General features: G+C 43.7%; 1 protein-coding gene across 1 annotated transcript in view; it reads right to left on the bottom strand.

Moving 5' to 3' along the window:
• Window positions 1-2,993: 2,993 nt before the first annotated feature.
• Znf704 (zinc finger protein 704) overlaps window positions 2,994-12,959 on the bottom strand; it is a 212,748-nt gene continuing 202,782 nt past the window's right edge. The window contains exon 10 of the transcript XR_008719666.1: window positions 2,994-3,029. The gene's annotated coding sequence lies outside the window, so the exon portion shown is untranslated. The remainder of the gene's footprint in view (window positions 3,030-12,959) is intronic.

The following is a 12,959-nucleotide window of genomic DNA, read 5'->3' as shown; positions in this document are numbered from 1 at the left end:
TGTTCCTATTATTGGGGAACCCTCTTGGACATTGAGCTGCCCTGGGCTACATCTGTGCAGGGGTTCTAAGTTATCTCCATGCATGGTCCTTTTTTGGAGTATCAGTCTCAGAAAAGACTCCTGTGCCAAGATTTTTTGGTTCTGTTGCTCTCCTTGTGGAGCTCCTGTTCCCTCCAGGTCTTTCTATCTCCCCCTTCTTTCATAAGATTCCCTGCGAGTTGTTCAGTTTCCATGTGTTTATAGGCTTTTTGCTATTTCTGTTGTTTTTGAGGTCTAGCTGAGCCTGTCTCTTGGGAAGGCTCCTCTGGGGCTTTAAAGACTTTAAAAATTATCTTTACCAACTCCTGGTTGGGGGCTCAGGGACCATCCTCAGCCATTTAGTTTAGATGGCAGTGAGACCGTGTCTGCATCTATAGGACTCTAAATGTACTTTTGGACATGTTAAAGGACTTGATTATCCACAAAATGACTGAATACTAACTTGCATTTGTTAATCATCAATTAAAGACCAGGATTTTAGGTTCTATCCCTGTTAAGTTGGAGCCTCAGAAAACATAAACATCATCTATAAAGAGAGAGCATAACAGTTTCCTATATAATTTAGTTTATAAAAAGTCCACAGCTTATAAAAGTCTAAGGCTATACTATAGATTAATAATATTACCATATTTAAAAAACAAGACAAAACATATTTTAACCTTTGTGGGAGTGAAGATATAGCATAATGACCAATCTTTAACATTGTAAACAAATGAATGTATGTAAAATTAATATATCTCAATTTAGAGTACCTTTGGAATTATACCATATACAGTAGAAGAGTATAAAACAACTTTAAAATTACATTTGAATTTATTATGCTAAATCCATTGACCAGAAAGCCTAGTGATGAATCCAGATCACAGGCAGCTGGTGGGGGGAGAAACAGCATTCATTCATCCATTCATTCAGGAACTAGTAAAAAACATAGGTAGTTAGACATACATTTCAAATTAGCATTTTTTAGTGTTTTCGTTCTTTATTTTTAAATCTGAATAGACCTTTATAACCTTGAAATTTTAGCATCATATAAAATTATTTTGAACCAGGGTTGCATCATATATATCATATATGTGTTGTAAAAATATAACTTTGAATTTATATAAACATCCATGCCAGTTTAAAATGAGACTTGTAAATTTTTTTTTAGTCTAAAAAGCGATAAACAGAGAGTTAATTATGATTAAAAAGTTTTAAAGTTGTTGTTTATACCATGTGGTCACCTTAAGGTTTATAGTTTAATCTTAAGATTCTTTTATTGAGAGCAGAAAAGGAAATCAGAGAGTATTTTTATTTAGTTGGATAGCAGGCAGAGAGAAACAGTCAGGACTTTGAGAAAAGAGACATAAGGAATCGCTTTTCATTTCATTGATTGATCTTATTGTTACTGGGTAATAATAGACATTTGACTAACAGAGCAAATATAGGTATAGAAGCCAGAGGTTTCCCAAAGGGAACAGAATATGAAGAAGCCATTCCTGTGAATGAGAAAGGGAAATGGAATGGACCATACTGCTGGTGATTCATGAACCAAATAGCATGGTAGGTCAGGGGCTTAGCCTGGCTAAGCTCGAGAAACTCGGTGCCTGGTCTGAGGGCTTTAACAGCAGTAAGGTTGAGTTCTCATAGAGGGAATCTCATCTGCAGGAAAGGATAGGGGCAGGTAGGCAGCTTTAGACTGGAGGTAGGAAGGGGTACAGTGGCCCGGAAGAGCAGTTTTGCAGCTCCGAAAACAGTGGGATGGAAACATGGCTCTGCCCTCTTTATTCCCAAATCAACATGGCAGCTGGCTGAGCGGGTGTCTGTGCAATTTAAAAACTCTCCTCTGCTCATGAGCATTGGGCGTGCATCGGGAAATTTAAAAATTGCATCCATGGGGCCTGAGGTGGTGCAATTTAAAGTTGCCTGAGGCTGTGGTGGAGGGTAATTTTTAAACCGTCTGTGTGTTTGGTAGGCCCGAGGCAGGGTGTTGTATGGCTAACAGTGAAGTCTGGCACAGGCGATCATGAAGAGCCAGAGCAGATTAGAGTGTCTGTAGGTTGGAAGTGCAGGTTCCAGGCATGTGTGGTTGAGCGGCGGTTAGCTATAGGTGGGTGGAACAGAAGATAAGTCTGCGGTGGGCAGCATGGCTCTGTGTAAGGGGTCCTGGCACGACCAGACCAGACATTACCAGGAGAGCCCTTCCCAGCCAATGCACCAAGGTTAGGCTATATTTAACAATGACATGCACTCAACAGATCTGGATATGACAAGATTTACCTGGGGGAAGAAAAGGAGAGAAAAGTTAGAGGAGAAGAGAGAAAGGAGCATGGTAGGAGCCCCTGAGAGAGAGAAAAGTCAGAGAGGAGGGAAGCAGAGAAACAAACACTGAAGCCGGGAGGGGGCCGGAGGTTGGGTATATCTGAAGCACCTGGCCCAGGTGAAGACATAGGACACAGGTAGTGACATAGGGCATTGTCAGGACCGTGAGGCCAGGTCAGTTGAATTGTCTGCACAACATAACAGAGACTGTCTCATCTCCTCTAAGTAGTAGCTGTAGAGGACAGGTCCTATAGCCATAAGGGGACATGGCACAGACCATCAAGGAGGACTGGGCTCTGTAGGGACCAGAGCATTATAGATTTTCAGGAAGGACACAGCAGAAGGTCAGAGGTCAGAGGTTGTTTCTTTTGATTTGGGGAGGAGACAGGAATGCCTGTCCAGAGACTCCTAGCTTCTTAGAGAAGAATATAACAAAACATTAGGGAAATGTTAATTGTCAGCTTTGAGAGAAGAATGGGAATGGGGAAAACGCAAGCATGGCTGAGGAAGTCTTTTAGGGGTTAGCACATTAATTTTGGTGTCACACGGTATGAGAGCGTCCAAATACTGACCTGGAGCCGTCCAGGGCCTGTTTGAATGTTCATCAGGGTGAAGTACATGCCGAGTGTCCCACTCACATTTAACAATACATAAGTGTGTGAGTTTCCATGTCTGCCTTAAACTGTTCCCTAGAACAAAGCACATCAGTTAACATTTAATGCATTAAGAAATAATTTGTCAAGCTTTGTCTCCAGCGCTGCAGCAGAACACCCATGGTAGCCTTCCCCTGCTGCCAGGTCCTATGGATCCCATAGATTGTCTTCTCCTAACCTCTCCCTACCCCGCCCCCACTTGTTGCCTTGACACAGCCCCAATTCAAACAGGCATCCCCTGCCAACCCAAGGGCTACTTCTCCCAGGGCAACAAGTAGGCTGAGGGTGGACCCACACCGAGATGACATTTACATTTTTTACATCTGTGCCCCCAACACAAGGATACTCAAGTTTGTAAAAGAAACACTACCCCACATACTGATAGTGGCAGACATTAATAGCCCACTCTCACCAAAGGACAGGTCATCCAGACAAAAACTAAACAGAAATACTAGAGCTAACAGACATTATGAACCAAATGGACTCAACAAACATTTACAGAACACTTCATCCAAACAAAAAAGAATATTCTCAGCACCTCAAGGAATGTTCTCCAAAACTGACCACGTACTTGGACACAAAGTAATTTCAACAGATACAAGAAAATTTAAATAACTCCTTGAATCCAACCAGACCATGGACTAAAGCTAGATATCAACAACAGAAACAACAGAAAGCTTACAAACTCATGGAAACAACAATAACAACAACAAAAATGGATCAAGACAGAAATAAAGAATAAAATTAAAGACTTTCTAGAATTCAACGAAGATGAATGGATACACATCATATCCAAACTTATGAAACACAAGGAAAGTGGTTGAAGAGTCAAGTTCATATCACTAAGCGCTGACATAAAAAATCGGGAGAGAGCTCATACTAGCGACTTAATAGCACAGCTGGCAGCTCTAGAACAAAAAGAAGTAATCACACCCGAGAGGAGTAGATGGCAAAAAATAATCAAACTGAGGGTTGAAATCAATAAAATAGAAACAGAGAACAATACAAAGAACCAATAAAAAATGGTTATTTGAGAAAATCAATAAGATAGACAGACCCTTATTCAAACTAAATTGAAGGCGGAGAGAGAACACCCAAAGTAACAAAACCAGAAATGAAAAGGGGACACAACAACAGACACCAAGGAAATCCAGAGAATCATTAGGCCATATTTTTAAAAACCTGTACTTCGCCAATTCAGAAAGTTTCAAAGAAATGGGTAATTTTCTCAACAGAAACCATGCACTAAAGTTAAATTAAGATCACACAAACAGTTTGAACAGACCTCTATAACCCTAGTGCATTGGTTTTCAACCTGTGGGTTGTGACCTCTTTTGGGGTTGAAAACCCCTTTCGCAGGGGTCACCTAAGACCATGGTAAAGCACAGATATTTACATCAAAATTCATAACAGTAGCAAAATTTACAGTTATGAAGTAGCAATGAAAATTATTTTATGGTTAGGGGTCACCACAACATGAGGAGCTTTATTAAAAGGTCACAGCATTGGGGAGGCTGAGAACCACTGCTCCAGTGAAATCGAAGCAGTCATTTAAAGTCTTCCAACAGCAACAACAAAAAAGCCCAACCCAGATGGCTTTAGTGCAGAATTATTTTATTTTACCATACTCTCAGAGAGGTACTAATAACAATATTCCTTAAATTATTCCATAAAATAGAAAGAAGGAACATTGCCCAATTCATTTCATAAGGCTACAGTTACCCTGATACCCAAACTACATTATAAGACCCAACAAAAAAGAAAATTCCAGACCAATTTCCTTATGAACATGGATGCAAAAATACTCAATACAATACTTGTAAACTGAGTCTAAGAACACATGAAAAACATCATCCAACTTGATCAAGTAGGCTTCATCCCAGAGATGCAGGGGAGATTCAATATATGGAAATCTATCAGTGTAATCCACCATGTAAACAAACTGAAAGGGGAAAAAAAAAAAACCAACCTCATATGATCATCTCATTAAATGCAAAACATGGCCTTTGAGGAAATCCAGTACTCCATGATAAAAGTCTTGGAGAGATCAGGCATACCAGGCACATATGTAAACACAATAAAGGCAACATACAGCAAGCCAATAGCCAGCATCAAATTAAACAGAGAGAAACTGAAAGGAATTCCACTGAAATCAGTGACAAGACAAGGGTGCTAACTCTCTCCATATCTTTTCAGTGTTTTACTTGAAGTCTTAGCTTCAGCAGTAAGACAACTGGAGGAGATCAAAGGAATTAAAATGAAAAGAAGTCAATATATTCTTATTTGCAGATGATATAATAGTATACATAATTGACCCTAAAAATTCTACCGGGGTCAGGGGCAGGAGAGATGGTTCAGCAGTTAAGAGCACTGCCTGTTTTTCCAAAGGACCTGGGTTCAACTCCCAACACCTACATGGCAGCTCACAACTGTCTGTAATTCCAATTCCAGGAGATCTGACACCCTGACACAGACATACATGGAGGAAAAACACCAGTGCACATAAAATAAAGTTTTTAAAAAAAAGAACTTTCAAAATAAAAAATTATCTAAAAAAAAAATTCTCCTGGGGAACTCCTACAGCCGGGGAACTCCACTTCAGCTAAGCGGCTCGATACAAGGCTAACTTGCAAGAGTCGGTAGCCCTTCCGTATACAAATGACAAATAAACTGAGAAACAAATCAGGAAAAAACAAGACCTTTCATTATAGCCTCAAATAATACAAAATATCTTGGGGTAACTCTAACCAAGCAAGTGAAAGCTTTTTTGTAGTTGTTGTTTGTTTGGTTTTGGTTTTGGTTTTTTTTTTTTGTGACAGGGTTTCTCTCTGTAGTCCTGGCTGTCCTGGAACTCACTTTGTAGACCAGGCTGGCCTCGAACTCACAGAGATCTACCTGCCTCTGTCCCTTGAGTACAGGGTTTGCCACCACCTTGTGGTGCAAGTGAAAGATTTGCATGAGAAAAACTTCAAGGTTTGTTTGTTGTTGTTGTTATTTTCAAGACAGGGTTTCTCTGTGTAGCCTTGGCTTTCCTGGACGTGCTTTGAAGAGCAGGCCGGCCTCCATCTCACAGATATCCACCAGCCTCTGCCTCCCAGGGTGCTGGGATCATAGGCATGTGCCACTATGCCTGGCAAACTTCAAGTTTTTGAAGAAAGAAATTGAAGAAGATATCAGAAGATGGAAAGCTCTCCCCTGCTCATGGTGCTGAGGGCTGCACCCTGGACCTCACCCATGTGGTATTCGTGCTCTACTATTAAGCTGCACACTGAACTCAGCTAATGATTTTGTTTAAGAGTGTTCATCACAGATCTTTAGAAGGTTAGTGTACCTAACAAAACACAAGACTAGAAGATGTCATACTCATGAAGCTGAATTGCAGTTTTCTCTTTCTGTCCCTCCCTCTCCTCCTCTTTCTTTCTTCTTCCTTTTTCTTCCTCTTCTTCTTTCTCCCTTCTCTCTTCTCTCTTCTCTCTTCTTCCTTCTTCCTTCTTCTTCCTTCCTCTTTCTTCTTCCTTCTTCTTCATCCTTCTTTCTTCTTGTTTTGTTTTTGTTTTTGTTTTCCAGGCAGGATCTCGCTGTGTAGCATTGGCTGTTCTGCAACTCCAGCTGTAGAACAGGCTGGCTCTGAACTCACAGAGATCCACCTGCCTCTGCCTCCCAAGTGCCAAGTGCTGGAGTTAAAGATGTGTGCCACCATGCCCTACTGGCTGTTCTGTTTTTTGAAGCAGGCTAGGGTGGCCTTGAACTCTCAAACCTGGCTCAGCCTCAAATGCTGAGATACACATGTGTGCCACCACACGTGGCTTTGGCTTGTCATTGCCATTCTGAGTGACAACGGTAGGGAGGACTCACTTTAGGGGGTCACATGGCCCTGTATTCTGATGGAGGCCAGAGTTGGCTGTTTTGTCTCTGTCATTGGTTGAAACCCTTAGTGATTTTTGGACAAGGTCTCCCCTCACACACACAACATATTCACAGAGTAGGAGGTTCTGCATTTTATGCAGTAAGTTCACACAGCATGTGGAAATTCCCATTTCCTTTTGTGTGGCCTGAAAGAGACAGCTTTTTCCCTCTCTCTTCTATTCTTTTTCCTACTCCCCTCTCTTCCACTGGTTCAAGCTAAACTTATGCAAGGCAATGCTTTATCTGCTACATTTTTCAAAGGTCATACTCTATCAGAGGTGGTCATCTTTTTTTAAAGACCTGTTCAAACACAGTATTTCCTCCCTGGATTGTATTTCTCCCCCACAAAGTGCAAAGGAAGAATAGTGCTGGCCATGCTTAAGAGGGTGGCCAAGAAGGGGGCTGTCCAGGCAGCCTGGGAGCCCTCAGTGAAGATGAAAGGGACTAATTGCTAGGTAAGTGACAGATGTGATAATAACAGACACTTACCTGAAACAAAGCAGAGTGACATTGCAGGGTGGCTGGTGGCCTGGGCAGGGTGGCCTGGACAGGGTCTGGGGAGGAATCTTTCTGAAGCTGCAGTATAGTTATAGTTCTCTCTAAGCTATATAATTCTCTCACCCTCTTGAGTGTGAAAATCAAGCCTCTCGCAGAAGCTGTGTTACACCTGGGTTGGTGGCTCAGGCCTGTTTGCCCAGAATTTCTGAGACTGAGTTCCCCCTAGAGTTAGTTTCGGGCTAGCCTAGACTGCTGGACCCTGTGTCAGACGAGACCAACAAGAAGTCTTACTGGGGACATACTTATGCTTTGGTCATTTTAACTGTGGAGAGCAGGAGGTGCAGACCTGTGCTCTCAGTATGAGACAGGCTGCCAAGCTGGGCGCAAGCATGCCAAAATCACCTTGAGAAGCTAGCTGAGTCCCCACCCTGACTATGTCCACAAGGTGAAGAAGAAGCGTCTCCAGGGACTAAGAGGCCGTTCCTAGGGAGGCCGACTCCTTCTCTGGGGGACAAACTCCATTCCCTCATCCACCAGGGATAGAAGCCTTTTCCCAAGAAAGTTGTATCAGCCACGTCAGTCAGTGCACAGAGGCTGTCCCCGTGGGGGCACTGTGTCCAAGGCAGGAAGAGCAGGGAATGCTGAGAATGTCTTTGAATGAGTACAATGAGCTGTGTATGAGGAGTCACTGGACAGGAAGTGGAACAGGAAAGGGGTGCTGGAGACTACAAAGGATGCTCCCTTCCCTATGGGTTCACTGTGCAGGATTCAGAAATCACCCTGGGAAGCTCTGGGTAGAACTTCCCGCCCTTTTCAAGGAGAGACCGTGAGCTTAGACAACTCGGCAGCATGTGTTTGGCTCACCAGCAATATTAAGCCAACTGATGAGCGATTTCTGGGTAAAGAGGCACCAGCAAGTTTCAAAGGGGCAGGTGGCCGGTCTAGTGGAGCTGTTCTCAACCTGCCTAATGCCTCGGCTCTTTCGTACAGTTCCTCACGTGGAGGTAACCCCCAGACAGGCATTCATCTTGCTGCTACTTCATAACTGTAATTTTGCTCCTCTTATGACTCGTGATGTAAATGTCTGAGCTGCAGGATGTCTGATAGGTGACCCCCCCCCCCCAAACGGATCAAGAGCCACAGGTTGATCCAGAACCACTGGTCCAGATCAAAGACCAGGAATCCAGCCTTCAGGCTCCTTTCCTGCTAAAATGCCCTGGTGTTAGAAGTGGCTGGTTTTGAAAACTTGCCGTTCATGTAATTAAAATCCAGAGCATGGCTCTCTGGGAAATTATTTTAGCTTATAACAGACATCTGTTTGTGTGTGGGGGTGTGGGGGGGAGTTGTGTACATGTGAAGATGTGACGGTCGGGGGACAACCTGCAGAAATTGGTTCTCTCCTTCCACCATCTGGGGATTAACCTCAGGTCACCAGGGCTGGTGACAAGTTCCTTTGCCTGCTAATCTATCTCGTGGGCCCCCGGGAAATAATTTGAAATTGGATGTGCCTGTTCGGTTAGTTGCAGAAGTAAGTTTCATAAAATTTGAAAAACAATTATGAGATTGTTAATAAAGTCAACTCAGGTTTGCCTTGCTGAGAGATTTCTACACACTTTCCAGTGGAGCAGTTATTTAAAGGGTTAAAGGAAATGCTAACAATGTCAGAATTTTACGGAAGAGGGAACCAAAAGATTTCTGGATGCTGTGTATTTAATTTGGAAGCTTATGTGTAGGTTTATTTTCTTTTACAAAACAAGACTTAATATTGTGGTCCTGGTGTGACAACTCTTTCTTCTCTTCTCTCCTCCCCCCCATCCCCACCCCAAGACATGGTTTCTCTGTGTATCCCTGGTTGTCCTGACACTTGCTTTGTAGACCAGGCTGGCCTCGAACTCAGAGGTCCACCTGTCTCTGCCTCCCCATTGCGGGGACTACAGGCGTATGCCACCATGGTCTGGCTGGTGTGACAAGTCTTACCTTTTTTTTTTTCTTTATGTATATACTCATGCTTCATCTGTGGGTGCCGGTGGAGGCTAGGAAAAGATAGAGAGTTCCCTGTCCTGGTGGACTGTAAGTTGCCCTAGGTGGACGCTAAGTCCCTCCGGAAGAGCAGAAGATGCCTTTAACCTGGATCATCTCTCCAGTCCCTGACTCTTCTTTTAAAAAAAAGAATAGGCCTGGGGCTATAGCTCAGTTGGCCTGTGGTAGGCCCTGGGTTCAATTCCCAGAGCTGTAGAGAGAGACCAGCTGGAGATAATTGAACTCTCTCTAAAAAAATCCAATTAAAACAAGTTTTGTTTTGTTTTTTTAATCAGAAAATATAATTGAGTGGTCCACCAGAGGGCAGTATTTGACAAAGGTTTGATAATACACGTCATTCATAAAGAGTGTATATGATTCACTTATTGTATCAACAATGATGTTAGTGGAGAGGTTTCCTTCCATCCACAGAGGGAAGGAACCTGGCCATGCCTTGTTCCTGCAGGGCATAAACAGTTCTTCAAGCAACTCAAGATGCAAAACGTTGGGAAACGTGTTTGTTTTATAGTGTTTAACACGAAAGAAGCAAGCAAAGGGACTTGGAATGACTCTGCGGCACTTTCCAGCCTGGATGGAGCTCACCGGCTCACCGAGAAAGAGCTTAGTTGTTCTAATTCAGTCTCCGCAGCACTGTTTGCCCTCCCTGGGAAACATCCCAATTCGGCTGCATTCCATATACTAGAAAAAGACCAGAGACAGAGCCAGTTGCAGGTTTGAGGGGGGCGGGGGACCAGGCAGCAGAAGGGGTTTCCATGCTCCGGGGGCCACACTCATGGGGCCGTCCTGATTGGAGGTGGCAAAGTCGTCAGCCCAGATCCTTGGTAGGTAAATGTTAGCTTCTCTTATCCACAGGCCAAGTAGCTACTTCCTGGTGGCGGAGCCTTTCTTTCTTGTATTTACAAGCAGGAAACAAAACAAAACTCTCAACAACATGTGCACGTGGTAAAGAAACAATACAAGCTGGCATATAATTAACACACCCTGGATTTGTCTCTAGGTGCAAACAAGCAGCCAAGACTTCTTGATGTTATCCAGATAGAAACCTGACCGTGTAGATGCATGTCTATCCTGTGTTGATAGGCATATAAATGGACATCTGTGTGTACTTTGGTGTGTGTGTGTGTGTGTGTGTGTGTGTGTGTGTGTGTGTGTGTGTGTGTATGTGTACACACACGTGCCATAACACATCCTGGAACTCTTTCTTCTCACTGCTTGGCTTTTTCCACTTTATTTTCTCAAGAGCAACATGTCTCTGTTACATGGCACCTAACTGGTGTTTCTTTTCCGTTTGCTTCCCAGTGTCAAGGAGAGTACAATGGACACATGCGTTTAGCAAGCGTACTGTGGGTGTCAGGCTGCTCTGGTGCAAAGCAGAAAAGGGAGAAGGAATATAGCTTTATTGTATACATTTTAGTATTTATTTATTTATTTTGCTGCAAAGACATGAGAACTAGAAAAAGCATACTGGATCTCAGCTAATATTTTCCTGAGCTTCAAATGCTTTTATTGTTTTGGTCTGTAGGTGTTTAATCTCGTTTTTTGGTTGTTGGGTTTTGTTGTTGTTGTTGTTTATTTGAGACAGGGTCTCTCCATGTGCAGTGGGGCCCAGCTGGAACCTCTGGAGAGCAGAAACGAAGGAAGCCTCTTCTGCTCTGAGCAGGTTTTCCTCAAATCCATCTGTCACAGCAATGGACTTCTGACTAAACAGCCCTGTTCCTCCCCTTTGGACTGGTCAGTTCTTGATGATCTCATGACACATGACCGGTGTCTCAGGGGTGATGGGGCGTGACAGCCTCCTCAGAGCAGAGGGACACACACGGGTCCAGTGCTTTCATACTGTATGGCTCTGGTGGCTTTCCTTCATTTCATAACTTGTTTAGTGTTTGGATGTGAGTTACCTAGCTGTGACGTCTGTCACCTCGATGATCAGAGGGTTGCTTGGTGGATCTGGCTGGCTAGGCCGGAGTCTACCCCTTCCTTCACTGCTCCAGGTTCAACCCCTTCTGAGGCTGTGGCTTGGTGGAGGAGGACACCAGTACAGGCCTGATCTTCAGTCAGGGCTTACGGGCAGCTGTGCTGGAACCCCCGTGCTGCTTAGCTTTTGTTGACTAAGCTGGGAAAGGGAGTCTCAGCTGAAAACCTCTCTCCATCAGAGTAGCCTGCTGCCATGGCTGTGATGCATTTTCATAATTTCTGTTGACACAGGAGAGCCCGGCCCACTGTGGGTGGTGCCATCCCTAGACAGGTGGGCCTGGACTGTATAAGAAAGGTAGCTGAGCAAGCCGGCAATCAGCATTCCTTTGTGCTCTTTGCTCCCATTCCTGCCTTCAGGCAACTACCTTGAGGCTTGGCCTCCCACATGACGGGCTAAGCTTATAGTAGACTGAAATACCTTCCCCCTGTCGGTTTTGGTCAGTGTTTTATCTCAGCAGCAGAAAAATCAACCAGAATAATCTCCAGAAGAGCTCTCTTTTGTGGCCCAAGATAGTTATAATTGCATATAAAAATCCTATTATCTTGAAATTGTCAAATAATAAAATTTAAAAATTGGAAAACTTGTGTGTTTTATATTAAATCCTTTGGTTTAGCTTTTTTTACAGCCTACGTTTGGGAAATCTTTTTGGTTCACCAAAGATCCGTGCATTTTTATCACACAGAAAGTCTGGAGCCTGGACTGTGATTTAATCATCAAACTCTTTTTAAGTCTTTGCGTAGTTTCCACAGTGGGTTATCACCATTTCCTGCTGCGGGAAGGCAGTGCCCTAGGTTGGAACTAGATCACAGAAAATGTGCCGTTTCCTCCAGGTACTCATGTATCGGCAAACGCCGAATCCCCCTGCACCCTCTGCTTCCCTGACTCTGGGCCTTCCCCTTTGTTTTCCTCATTGGTCTGTCAGCATCTTGAAACTCAGCCCAGTATGATCGTCTGTGTTTAAGCTGGCAACCTTGGGGGTGGGCTGTCTAATTGGTGGGATGAATGTCTCTGGCTCTGGACAAACAGCTGGAGTGGGACATGGTCACTTTTCTGCTGCAGGTACTGTGGACATCGGGTCTGCGTGTGCTTCAGTAGAAGCCTTGATGGTGCCACCGCATAAAACAGGGGGACCTATGAGTTAACATAGGGGTGAATATGTCATTTCTCAGAAGTGAGATCCAAGGCTTTTTGTTTTGCTTTTTTAAGATCTAGGACTGTGGTTGGTTAGATAGCATCATTAGAAGGATCTTCCAGGCCTGAACAAACAACAGAGCGATGATCTGTGCCTGCAGGCTAGATGTGCTTAGGAGAGGTTGGAGGCAAACAGTTTTTAGACTAACAGTTAGCCAACTGCTCTGGAGTTGGGGCTAGAGATCTGTGCAAAGAATTGGGACAATGACTGTTAACCACGCAGGGAGAAAGGAGTGAGCTACACGGGTCTTGTGGGTACTGACTTCAAGATGTGCCAAATATATGCCAGGAAAGGGGGAACAAAATATGTTTCCTTCTGAAGAAAGGAAGAAAGGAAGAAAGAAAGAAAGAAAGAA

Source organism: Psammomys obesus, unplaced genomic scaffold (genome assembly GCF_907164565.1).
Source record: "Psammomys obesus unplaced genomic scaffold, mPsaObe1.curated_primary_1811, whole genome shotgun sequence".
NCBI lineage: Eukaryota > Metazoa > Chordata > Mammalia > Rodentia > Muridae > Psammomys > Psammomys obesus.
Note: the sequence above shows the minus strand (reverse complement) of the source record. Positions and strands in the feature narration are given on the sequence as shown.